We start from the raw sequence: 12,522 nt of genomic DNA, 5'->3' as shown, positions 1-12,522 counted from the left end.
ATGGCAGATATCTTCCAAAATAGGCGATGGAGCTTTTAATTAATATACAAACTCCCACAATAATTATTCTGGATTTTTCTAGATGTCAGATTGTTCTGATAAGACAAACACTAGGGTGTTTATGTGTGTTTACCAATCACTATACCACTGATCAGAACATTCCCTCCATTGTTTTGGGCCAGCATAATACAGGTTGACTGACTAAAATAAATAAATAAACAAATCCTTGAACGAGCAGCTTGGCATGAACGTTGATGCAGGAGTAAACAGCACACGACTGACAGGAACGATGACTTGACCCAGGAGTCGTACTGGCAGCAATGATTTGAGCAGTGCCGTTTCTAGACATAAGCGACAACCATCCGCTAGGGGACCACCAAAACAAAAATAAATAAATGAAAAAGCAGCAGTTACTCTCTTGTATCAGTTACTGACAGTCACTTAATTAGGCCATGTCAGCTAACATTTTATAGATAGCTGGCTAGACTCACCTAGTTATCTAAACCTTGTAGTGGCCGAATTACTGACTGAGTACCTGTGACCAGGGGCCCTGACATCCAGTGGGCCCCCATTGATTTTGTTTGTCACTCTCATTCAGATATCATATGAATATTGCATAACTCATGGCAAAATGTGTGGAATGGCAGGACATTTGCTTTAAAACTGCACAATTTCCTCTCCACCCCTTGGACAAAAAGTGTAGAATTGCAAGAAATTATCATTTTGAAAAAACGGCTACATTTCCATAGAAGTTGTTCCTGTCAGTCATATGCTGTTTACTCCTGTATCGTGGTAATGCTAAGCTGCTCTTTCCTGGATGTGTTTATATATTTTTTATTACATTTTTTATTCAACCTTTACTTTGTAAGATGGGTGCCACAGCCCTCAGGTGCCAGATCTGTGATGGCATGATATCAAAATATTTTCAGAACACATAAATCTACCTCTTTGCCAAATTAGCCACACCACTAATACAAGATTGACATTGTAAATAGTTTGAGAAGTGAACCTGTTGAACATCAGGAGGAGAAATTGTCCCTCACATGAACATTACATGTTTCATATAGACTCTTAAAATCTGTTTGTGTAGGCTATGGCCTCATGTTACTGTCAGTGGCCTGGTAATGTCCACTTTTAAAACAAATAATGAACATTATGGAAATAACTATGTGAGTATGGAGCCTGAGGTGACTGTAAATTCTGTCTTGAAAACGCCTGAAAATGAATGACACTCTTTTGTAGCTTTGGCAACTATGTGTATGTGTGTTCTATACCTGTTTGCTCTTCTCCCTGTAGGCTTTACAGACGCTCCACACACCTTGGCTGCAACCCTTCTAATTTAGTGTACCCTGCACACACAATCCATGTGGAATTCTGGGTCTCTGGCAGCATTTGGAACTGCTGATCTGTGGTCAAGAACGTTGAGTTCATCTCAGCCTATGCTGCCCCTCGGTCCCTTGAATTTTTGGCCCTGACAGAGACATGGATCACCCCAGAGAACACTGCCAATCCAGCTGCTCTTTCTTCATCTGACTACGTTTTCTCTCATAATCCAAGTGCATCTGGTCACCGCAGTGGTGGCACAGGGCTACTCATTTCTCCTAAGTGAAGATGTTTTATTTTCTTCTTCTCTCACCTGTCCATCTCCTCATTTGAATTCAATGCTGTCACTGTCACTTGTCCACTAAAGCTTAACATTGTTGTCTTCTATCACCCAATAGGTGCCCTTAGAGAGTTCCTCAATGAGCTTGACACCTTGAAAAGCAAATTTCCTGACAATGGCATATCACTATTTGTACTTGGCGACTTCAACCTCTTGACGTCTGCCTTCGATTAATTCTCTTTCCACTCCTTGCCTCTTTTGACCTCACCCTTTGTCAATCCCCTCCAACTCACAAGGCAAGCAATACGCTCACAAGGCAAGCAATACTAGAGGCTGTTCACCTAGTATTCTCACTGCAACCCCCCTGATCCCTATTTTGTTTCCTTTTCTCTCTCCCTTTCCACCAACCATAGCCACTCAGCCCCTACCCAGATGGTCATGAGCCGTCGCAATCTCTCCCACCACTCCATCGTCTTCTATCCTATCATCTCTCCCTTCTGCTAAATCCTTCTCCCATTCCTCCCTCATCAACTCATCCCTGACCACTGATTGCGTCCCCTCTGACTTCAAAATGTCCCGAGTTGCTCCCCTCCTCAAGAAACCAACACTCGACTCATCTGAGGTCAAAAACTATAGACCTTTATCCCTTCTTTATGTACTTTCCAAAACACTTGAGCATGCTGTTGTAGTGGAAATATAAAGAGAGTGAACAAATGTGAACGATGATGAAGGCCAGTGATGAAGATGCGCCTAGTGAATTGCTGGCGCCGAGTATTGGTAGAATGACACCATCTGTGGGCTATCACAGGGGTCAAACAACTTATCTGTGGCAATCTCAAGGAAGAGACATTCCCACTGTCACGTCCTGACCCTTGGAAGAGGTCATTTTCCATAGTAGAGTGGTCAGGGCGTGACAGGTGGTTGTTTTGGGTGGTTTTGGGTTTTCTGTTTATATGTGGGCTTTTTCTAGATTTCTATGTTTTGTTTTCTATGTTTTTGCCGGGTATGGTTTCCAATCAGAGGCAGGTGTCTATTGTTGTCTCTGATTGGAAGCCATACTTAGGCAGCCTATTTTTCCTTTGGGTTTTGTGGGTAGTTTTCCATTTTGTCAGTGTACCTCTCGGAACTGTTGGCTGTTGTTTTTGTTATTTTGGTTTAAGTGTTTTCATAAATAAAGGAAATATGAGCACTTTACACGCTGCGCCTTGGTCTACCTTTAACGACGGATGTGACAGAACTACCCACCACCAACGGACCAAGCAGCGGGCATTCTCCAGGAGGAAGAGCAGGACCAAGCAGTATGGTTCAGAGGAGTGGACCTGGGAGGAGATCCTAGATGGGGCAGGACCCTGGACAAGCCCTGGGGAGTATCTCCGTCCGCAGAGGGAGATAGAGGAAGTGAAGACGGAATGATGATACTGTGAGGAACGGCTAGGCAAGCAAGAAGAGGCCGAGAGGCAGCGAAATTTTTTTGGGGGAGGGCACACGGGTAGATTGGCGAAGGCGAGGTTAAGACCTGAGCCAACTCCCCGTGCTTACCGTGGGGAGCGAGTGACTGTAGAAGCACCGTGTGATGCGATGGGGCGCACAGTGTCGCCCAGGCACACTCACAGCCCGGTGCGCTCGGTACAAGCTCCTTACCGCTGCCGTGCTAGAGTTGGCATTCAGCCAGGAAGGAGTGCGCCGGCTCAGCGTTCCTGGTCTCCGGTGCGTCTCCTCGGCCCAGGTTATCCTGCGCCAGCTCTACGCACGGTAACCCCAGTTCGCCAGCTCAACCCAGTGTGGCCTATTCCAGCTCCCGCCCTTGCTGGGCTATGGTTAACATCGAGCCAGGACGGGTTGTGCCAGCCCTAAGTGCCAGACCTCCAGTGCACCTCCAAGGCCCAGTGTACCCTGTGCCTGCTCTGCGCACTCTCCCTCCAGTGTGCCACCATGGCCCAGTACGTCCTGTGCCTGCTCCTCGCACTCTTCCTTCAGCGACGCTCCTCAGCCCGGAGCCTCCAGCGGCGGCCCGCAGCCCGGAGCCTCCAGAGGCGGCCCGCAGCCCGGAGCCTCCAGAGGCGGCCCGCAGCCCGGAGCCTCCAGAGGCGGCCCGGAGCCTCCAGCGGCGGCCCGCAGCCCGGAGCCACCAGCGGAGCCCGGAGCCTCCAGCGGCGGCCCGCAGCCCGGAGCCTCCAGCGGAGCCCGGAGCCTCCAGCGGCGGCCCGCAGCCCGGAGCCTCCAGCGGAGCCCCCAGCGGAGCCCGGAGCCTCCAGCGGAGCCCCCAGCGGAGCCCGGAGCCTCCTGCGGCGGCCCGCAGCCCGGAGCCTCCAGCGGAGCCCGGAGCCTCCAGCGGCGGCCCGCAGCCCGGATCCTCCAGCGGCGGCTTGTTGGTCAGAACCTCCAGCGGTGGTCTACAGCACAGAGCTTCCGGTAATGATCTACAGTCCGATTCCTCAGATAATGATCCACAGGCCTGTGTTACAGAAGCGGAGGGATCTGCAGGCAGAACGGGGGTTACGCCCTGAGCCGGAGCCACCTGCGTTGCTGGAGGATCGGAGGGAGAGGAAGGTTCTGGGTGTAGCACATGAGCCGCCATAGACGTTTGTCACCCTCCCTTCCCTCCCTTTGTGTTTGGGGTTGTTTTTGTGGGTTTTTGTTTGGGTGCAGTCGGGGTCTGCACCTTTGAGGGGGGGGGGGACACTGTCACGTCCTGACCCTTGGAAGAGGTAATTTTCCATAGTAGAGTGGTCAGGGCATGAGAGGTGGTTGTTTTGGGTGGTTTTGGGTTTTCTGTTTATATGTGGGCTTTTCTAGATTTCTATGTTTTGTTTTCTATGTTTTGGCAGGGTATGGTTTCCAATCAGAGGCAGGTGTCTATCGTTGTCTCTGATTGGAAGCCATACTTAGGCAGCCTGTTTTTCCTTTGGGTTTTGTGGGTAGTTGTTTTCCGTTTTGTCAGTGTACCTCACGGAACTGTTGGCTGTCATTTTTGTTATTTTGGTTTAAGTGTTTTCATTAATAAAGGAAATATGAGCACTTTACACGCTGCGCCTTGGTCTACCTTTAACGACGAGTTGTGATGACTAGATCCAAGAATGTGTGTGTTGTTTTCATGTCTTTGTTTTAATGTTTTGGGCCATACAAAGTGATGTTAATTAGACTGGAGATACCAGGATTTGGCGCTCTTGGAATAATAACAAAAACTGGGTTTAAACATTACTCATGGAGTCTTAGGAAAACTGATCTCCTTATGCACATTTGTATGTCGTAGCGGTGAATTTTCTATGCTGCTAAGACTTCTTATTTTTATCGTGAAGGTTTCTGATATGTACCATTTGTTAATTGTATTCTTATTGCATAACTGTAATAAATCGGATTATTTTTAAATGGATACGAACCGTAGTCCTCACATTTCTGAGTAATATTACTTATTATTATTTGGTGAAGTGTCTAACAGTAAATGTTGTTAGCAATATACATAGCATGTATGCTCGGTCTCTAACTGTGCTTCTCTGAGCTAAGGTTAACTAAATCATTTAATGCTAGGACATTGAGAAGGACATTGCAAGATATTAGCTCTTTGTTCCTTAGCCTCTTAATAATTGCATAACGTTTAACCTAGGCACGTGCATCTTATATATTCTCTTGACCTTGGCTATAACAACTGGATACGATAATGGGCCTATAGCCTTAAAAAAATAATAGCTAGTACATCTTATTAGGGTCAAATTCTCTGTATTTCTCAGACAAAGTGAATTTTCACTATGATCAACTCTCTCGTTATCTCTCTCAGAACGATCTTCTTGACCCTAACCAGTCAGGCTTCAAGACGGGTCACTCAACTGAGACTGCACTTCTCTGTGTCACAGAGGCTCTCTGCACTGTCGAAGCTGACTCTCTCTCTCTTCTGTTCTTATCCTCCTAGATCTAGCCGCCGCCTTCGACACGTGAAACATCAGATCCTCCTCTCCACGCTCTCAGGGCTGGTCGTCTCAGGCTCTGCACACTCTTTGATTGCATCCTACCTGGCAGACTGCTCCTACCATGTGACGTGGAGAGGATACTCTCACTATTGGTCTCCCCCAGGGCTCGGTTCTAGGCCCTCTCCTCTTCCCTCTATACACCAAGTCACTCGGCTTTGTCATATCCTCACATGGTCTCTCCTATCATTGCTATGTGGATGACACTCAACTACTTTTCTCCTTCCCCCCTTCTGACACCCAGGAGGCGACTCGCATCTCTGCATGCCTGGCAGATATCTCAGCTTGGATGTCGGCCCACCACCTCAAGCTCAACAAGACAGAGCTGCTCTTCCTCCAGCGGAAGACCTGCCTGCTCAAAGACTTCTCCATCCCGGTTGACAACTCCACAGTGTCGCCCTCCCAGAGTGCAAAGAACCTTGTCGTGACCCTGGACAACACCCTGTCATTCTCTGCAAACATCAAAGCAGTAACTCACTCCTGCAGGTTAATGCTCTACAACATCCGTAGAGTACAACCCTACCTCACACAGGAAGCGGCGCAGGTCCTAATCCAGGCAGTTGTCATCTCCCATCTGGACTACTGCAACTCGCTGTTGGCAGGGCTCCCCCTTATGCCAGCAAACCCCTGCAACTTATCCAGAACGCTGCAGCCAGTCTGGTTTTCAACCTTCCCAAGTTCTCCCATGCCACCCAGCTCCTCCGCACACTCCACTGGCTTCCAGTCGAAGCTCGCATCCACTACAAGACCATGGTGCTTGCCTACGGAGCAGCAAGAGGAACTGTCCCTCCCTACCACTATACCCAAACCCTACACCCCAACCCGAGCACTCCGTTCTGCCACCTCAGGTCTCTTGGCCCTCCCACCCCTACGAGAAGCCAGCTCCCGCTCAGCCCAGTCCAAGCTCTTCTCTGTCCTGGCACTCCAATGGTGGAACCTGAAGCTAGGACAGCAGAGTCCTTGCCCATCTTCCGAAAGCACCTGAAACCATACCTCTTCAAAGATTATCTGAAATAAACCCTCACCTCAACCACCCCCTCCCCAAAAAGATATTTAACCAACACTTGAAGCCCCCTCTTTGCTCTGACTTTGCTGATAGCTACTTTATTGAGGAAAAGTTTACTTACTACTGTATGCCTGTGATATGTGGTTGTCCCACCTAGCCACCTTAAGATGAATGCACTAACTGTAAGCTGCTCTGGATAAGAGTGTCTGCTAAGTGACTCAAATTTAAAATGTAAATGTAACAATGGTCAGTGCTTGTATTAAAAAGAAAACAGGCCAATTCCATAAATGGGTACAAGACACACTTTAAAAGACATGCACCGGAATAATACTGGATTGGAGCTTTGCAAGTGGAGGGATGGGACATTTAGCAGATCTGGTTTACAGCTCAAAGCCACCAGAGGAACAATAACTATAGGACAAATATCAATAGGTTTGGTCTTACTACTAATACAAAATGGGACTGAAGTACACTACTTTTCCACAGAAATTGTAAATGTGTTGTTGAGATCATTGGCTGTATTGACGCCAACCTTTGTTCCTGACAGTAGGGAGCTGTCCGGTCATCTGAATGCCAAAATCAAAAAAATATCTTTCACGAGGTGCAGGAAAGACCTACGTGCAAAGACTACTGCTCCAAGAACAAATGAATGCAAACTTGGGTCCAAATTATTTAATCAATACTCTTTGAAAGTGAACATAAACAATAATGTTAAAAGAAAGAATGGGGGGAGATTTGGTAGGATCACTATTGTTTAATATATCAAAAGAGAATACTTGAATACAAGCCATTGTGAACACCTTGTGTCAAAAGCCATGCAACATGATCAAAAACATCCAGGTTTGGAAAATAAATTAATACAAAACAGTACAGATGATAGTTTAATACCAAGCAAACTATTACAGTATATGATGAAAGACAGAATCAGGGCAGAATAGACAGGTAATGAATGAGTCATTTAGCAGGAACAAGAATCCCATTCTTCCACCTACCAGACTGGTTGTTATTGAATGGGTTTCTGCTTTGGTTGTGCTGAAACCAGAGCAGAGTCCAATATAGAGTCCTCCTCTGTCATGATAATAGGCCTAAGGGATTCGCAAGGGTCACCTTAGTTAGTTAGCCAACCATTGACTGACTGACTGATGGACCACCAATGATAAACACAACACATTGTGAACATAGCAACAGTTCAGGATAAGAAAAGACAATAAACAGACCACATCCACAACAGTATGGCCTAGAAGTCAGAGAAATAAAATGACTGCCTTATTGCTTGTTTACATGTTAGTTGGTGAACTACTACTGCACCTACGTACATAATAAGCTAAGCAATGTCTAGTTTGGTCATTTTGTCCTGTAAACAAATTCCCAAAATAACATTTGATTTATTACTGCAGCTATATTTTTTCTGAGATAAATATTTTGTGTATTGTGTCATTACACCCACTACGGGCCACAATGCTAGAATGGAAACAGTAGGGTTGAGAGCACAATGGGCATTTGCAATCCAATACCTGCATGGCGTCATCTACCACTGAAAGGACTTCCACTACACAGAGGCTACAGTTATAGAGAGAGCCCATTATGTTTTTACCAAGTTGTGTGCTAGCCAAACAAACAGCTTTTTTATGATGAGACAAAACTTCTAAAAAGTTTTATTTGGAATGAACGAGCCTGTCTCTTTCACCGGGATAGCAGAACAAGCTAGGGCAGCCAACTGATGTTCACAAGGAAGAACAAGGTCTGCACTTTCATAATAATGACATTGATCATTTGTTCCAGGATCATTTGATAATATATTATGTCTGTCCCTCCCTCTCACCTGTCCTGGCAGTGTCGCATTGTTTCTCTCATGTAAGTACAGGTGAGAGAGTGCTTATCTGGACAGTTCCTAGTGCTGACTGTAATCCCCCTGGGTACAGTTGCTATTTTAAGAAAATGCTTTACAATGGTTTGATACTAGCACCTCTGACACTGGGATGATGCTGTGGTAGGATGTAACATTAGGACCAGATTTACTAAGCATTTGCACTTGTGAAAAGTTACCACCTATCATTTTCAGAAGGGAATCATTTCTTAAAGCTAAACAATAATATTGTTTTCATTTAAACTCAAATCCTAACTTTTATTTTACCTTTGTGTTTCATTTTATTCCCTCTGAAAAAACAGAACTGCAAACCTTTCACTAGTGCAATTTCTTTTTTGAACATCTTGCATGTGAGACCAATGCGAGTTTGAAACACACACCTTTGTCTTGCAATTGTTGTTGGTGAGGGCTGAGGGCTGTGGCTGAGGGCTGTGGCTGGGTGTGAACTGGCCGATGGCCACCTCGACTTCCCTTGAGAGAGGATGAGCTCGGGTAAAAACATGATACCTAATCCAGGCAGTCATGTGACCTCCATAGTGCTGCTGGCTCATGGGAATACTCCCTGCCTCCAGGATGACTCAACTTCACATGACGGGAACCTGATCCCCTCCCCACCTGCCTGCTCTGACACCTGAGGCCCACCTGCTCCCGCTGCCTAATCCAGCATCCTGCTTCCATCCTGCCTCCAACCTCCAATCCCAGCCTAGCACAGGAGATGGACATCTAAACTGGCCAATCCAGAGTACAGAGAAAAGACACATGGTATAAGTGCTTTGAGAGACATTATGCACAATTAATAAATCATGAAAGTAGGCCTAGTAAATACACACAAGGCCATGGGTAGAACAGTCAAGGAAGATGTATAGGTGGCATGGCAGAGCACAAATATTGAGGAAGGCTGGCGCAAGGACATTTTCCCTCAAAACAACTACTGGTATTCACTCTTTTAAACCAGTGCCTAGCAAGCATATTGTACAGTAGTGGCAATTTTAACTTTTTACTGTGTAGCTTTGCCTGTCATCATTTCTCTGACATTCTCTCTCTGTCCTGGACCTACTGTAAAGTTCAATGGGATGGGATCTGCCAGTTCACTGAGTTCAAACAGGAAGATCAAGACCTGATCCGGAGGTGGATGGTGGCAAAAGACTGTGACCAGTGTACCCAAAACAAGTAGCCCCACATTCACTTTCTCTCCTGCCCTTGTCCCTGTCATCAAGGGTACCATTTTGTAATAGAGGTTGACACTGTCGAAAGGCTCGTTGCACAGCATGAAAGCGGGGTGTCAAATGGAACTCATCACTCCAACAAAGATGGTGACATGACATCAGCACACTGCATGCAGTTCCAAGCCACAATTATGTGGCAAGAGTACTCTGTTTGCTCTGTTGGCGAAATACTGTAGGGCCATTATACCCTTTCCCTTTGCCCAATTAGGACAACTTTGCCTCTTTGTTTCCTGCCACTGGGACAAATAGGAAAATAGGCTGTCACCCTGAATTTGACCAGTCATTCAGTGCAATGATGAGTCATAGCTAGGGACAAGCTGGTAAATGTGCTGACCAATCTATGTAATGAATTGGAGAATCTGCTTCATCAGCATGAGAATTTTAATGACTGACACCAGCAACTGGAAATCTACATGTGACAGAGACAGTAAAATAACTTGTTCCAGCCTTGAAGGATCTCTCGAAAGTTATCGAACATTTTCTGGGAGATAAAATCCCATCCAGGAGAGTGAAAGTTCAGAACAATCCTTAAAAATGTTCTTCAAATGGTTCCTAGATGAAAAGATCGAAAACGTTGGTCAAGCCCCTATAAAACAACAACAGGAAGTTGCTCTAAAGGGGATGTGAAAAGAAAGGTGGTAAGTTTTGCATATCAGCAAATGGGACGTTTGCATATCTCTTTGAAGTCATTGTGTTTGAGGGATGTAGATGAAAATAGATGTTTAACAAAGCATTGTCGGAAGACAGCAAGTGATACTTTGCTTTCAATGTGAGAAAATGTTTGGCCTTTAAGAGTTTGAACACAGGCCCCTTATGTAGCACCCCAGCAACCTTCCATAGACTTATGCAGAGCTATTAGGAAAACCTGGTAGCAGGGTCCTCTTGGCAGTACTGTATGCTGCTGCCATCTTGTGGAGAATTGCACCCATAACTTTGAGCACAGGAAAGCAGGACCAAATACTGGCCCAACAGAACACCATAGAATAGAACAAAAAGCCATTGTAGAGAATACGTCTTGCACATACATAAAATATTGCCACATACACTGGCAATTTAATACAGAAAATAAGAATATATTAACATTGAGCTATTCAAACAATATTGGAAAACTACAACAACCCATTATGGTGAAATCACAACAATTAATTTGACTGTATAAATACAGTCATGCACCTATATCTATAGCCAACCCTTCCAAAAATACATTTGTTGATGCAAACTTCACGCAAGTGTGTGGCAAATTTGCAGCAAAATAAAACGTGTGCAAAAAATGTTGCCAGAAGTTTGCAAATGTTTGCCACTAGTGGTGAATCTGCGGCAAACCTTTGGCAACAATAATATTTATTGCCACTAGTGGCAAACAGTTCACCTGAGTTTTTTTTGTGGCAGACAATTCTCTCAAGATTCTATTTGAATCTGTGGCAAACCTGTGGCAGCAACATTTATTGCCACTAGCGGCAAACAGTTTACCAGAAGCTAATCCTTATTGTGGGTAGCTTCATACAGGTCAGGGACACGAAAGAACTGGTGGAGATTCCGTGAGCTGTTAAGGGGAAAGGGCGGCGAGTAGTGCGGAATGGAGGAAATTGAGAAAAAGGTCGGTGAAGCAACAGCTGTACTGGAATGTGAACAATATGGGTGTCAGTTCTGATGGTATGGAGCAGGAGGATGATGGTCAAGGACCGGAATGGTCGGTAGTGGAAAGACATAGGAAGAAGAGAGATCATGATACAGAAAGAGAGATCATGATACAGAAAGCAGTGGAGTGTCTAGTAAAGAAAGCATAAAGAGGGCCAAGGTAGGAAACAAGAGTAATAATGTGTTGGAGTGGAAAGTGGTGATGGTGTTTGATGAGACCACAGAGGCTCATTTACACCCTATCCAACTAATGCAGTCGAGAAAGAGGTAGGTGAAGTCAAGTTAGCTCGGTTTATTGGAAATGGTAGATTATTAAAATATGTGAACGCCAGGCTCAGCAAAAGAAGATTCTGAAAATGGAAAAGCTTAATGGGAATAAGATTGTGCCACTAGAGATCCTGGTTCGAGTCCAGGCTCTGTCGCAGCCGGCTGCGATCAGGAGACCCATGGGGTGGCGCACAATTGGCCCAGCGTCTTGCAGGTTAGGGGAGGGTTTGGCCGGCCGGGATGTCTTTGTCCCATCATGCTCTAGCGACTCCTGTGGCAGGCCCAGGCGCATGCACGCTGACACGGTAGCCAGGTGTACGGTGTTTCCTCCGACACATTGGTGCGGCTGGCTTCCGGGTTAAGCGAGCATTGTGTCAAGAAGCAGTGCGGCTTGGCTGGGTTGTGTTTCGGAGGATGCGCGGCTCTCGACCTTCGCATCTCCAGAGTCCGTACGGGAGTTGCAGCGACGGGACAAGACTGTAACTACCAATTGGATACCATGAAATTGGGAAGAAAAAGGGGTAACAAAAAAAAAATACAAAATAAAAAGCCATGTCATTGGTGCTTATGCTAGATTGAAGGGAGTCATTACTGGGGTCCCAATATCTATGTCCATAGATTATATTATAGAACATTTGAAGGGAGGAAGAGTGATTGAGGCCATGTGGGTCAAAGAAGTGAAAGCCTATCAGTGCTGCTGAGGTTTGAGAAGGTTATGCCTGGGAAAGTACAGATAGGATTCCTTAGTTTCAATGTCAGAGATTGCGGTGTTTAAATGCGAAAGAATGGGTAATGTAGCTGTTCAATGTAAAGGAAGGAAAAGATGTGCCAAGTGTGGAGGGGAACATGATTACAGTGAATGTGGGAGAAATGTGAAGGTTAAGTGTTGTAATTGTGGGGGGTGGGGGACATAGTGCAGCATTTGGTGGAGGCCAGGTGCAGAGAGAGGCTAG

At 45.8% G+C, this 12,522-nt stretch overlaps 1 protein-coding gene across 1 annotated transcript in view; it reads right to left on the bottom strand.

The window, feature by feature from the left end:
- Nucleotides 1–6,325, bottom strand: part of LOC106566818 (solute carrier family 2, facilitated glucose transporter member 1) — a 29,956-nt gene extending 23,631 nt beyond the window's left edge. The window contains exon 1 of the mRNA XM_045693111.1: nt 6,089–6,325. The gene's annotated coding sequence lies outside the window, so the exon portion shown is untranslated. The remainder of the gene's footprint in view (nt 1–6,088) is intronic.
- Nucleotides 6,326–12,522: the final 6,197 nt, after the last annotated feature.

This window comes from Salmo salar, chromosome ssa13, assembly GCF_905237065.1.
Source record: "Salmo salar chromosome ssa13, Ssal_v3.1, whole genome shotgun sequence".
Taxonomy (NCBI): Eukaryota; Metazoa; Chordata; class Actinopteri; order Salmoniformes; family Salmonidae; genus Salmo; species Salmo salar.
The sequence above is the reverse complement of the archived record's forward strand: the minus strand, read 5'-3'. Positions and strand labels throughout refer to the sequence as shown.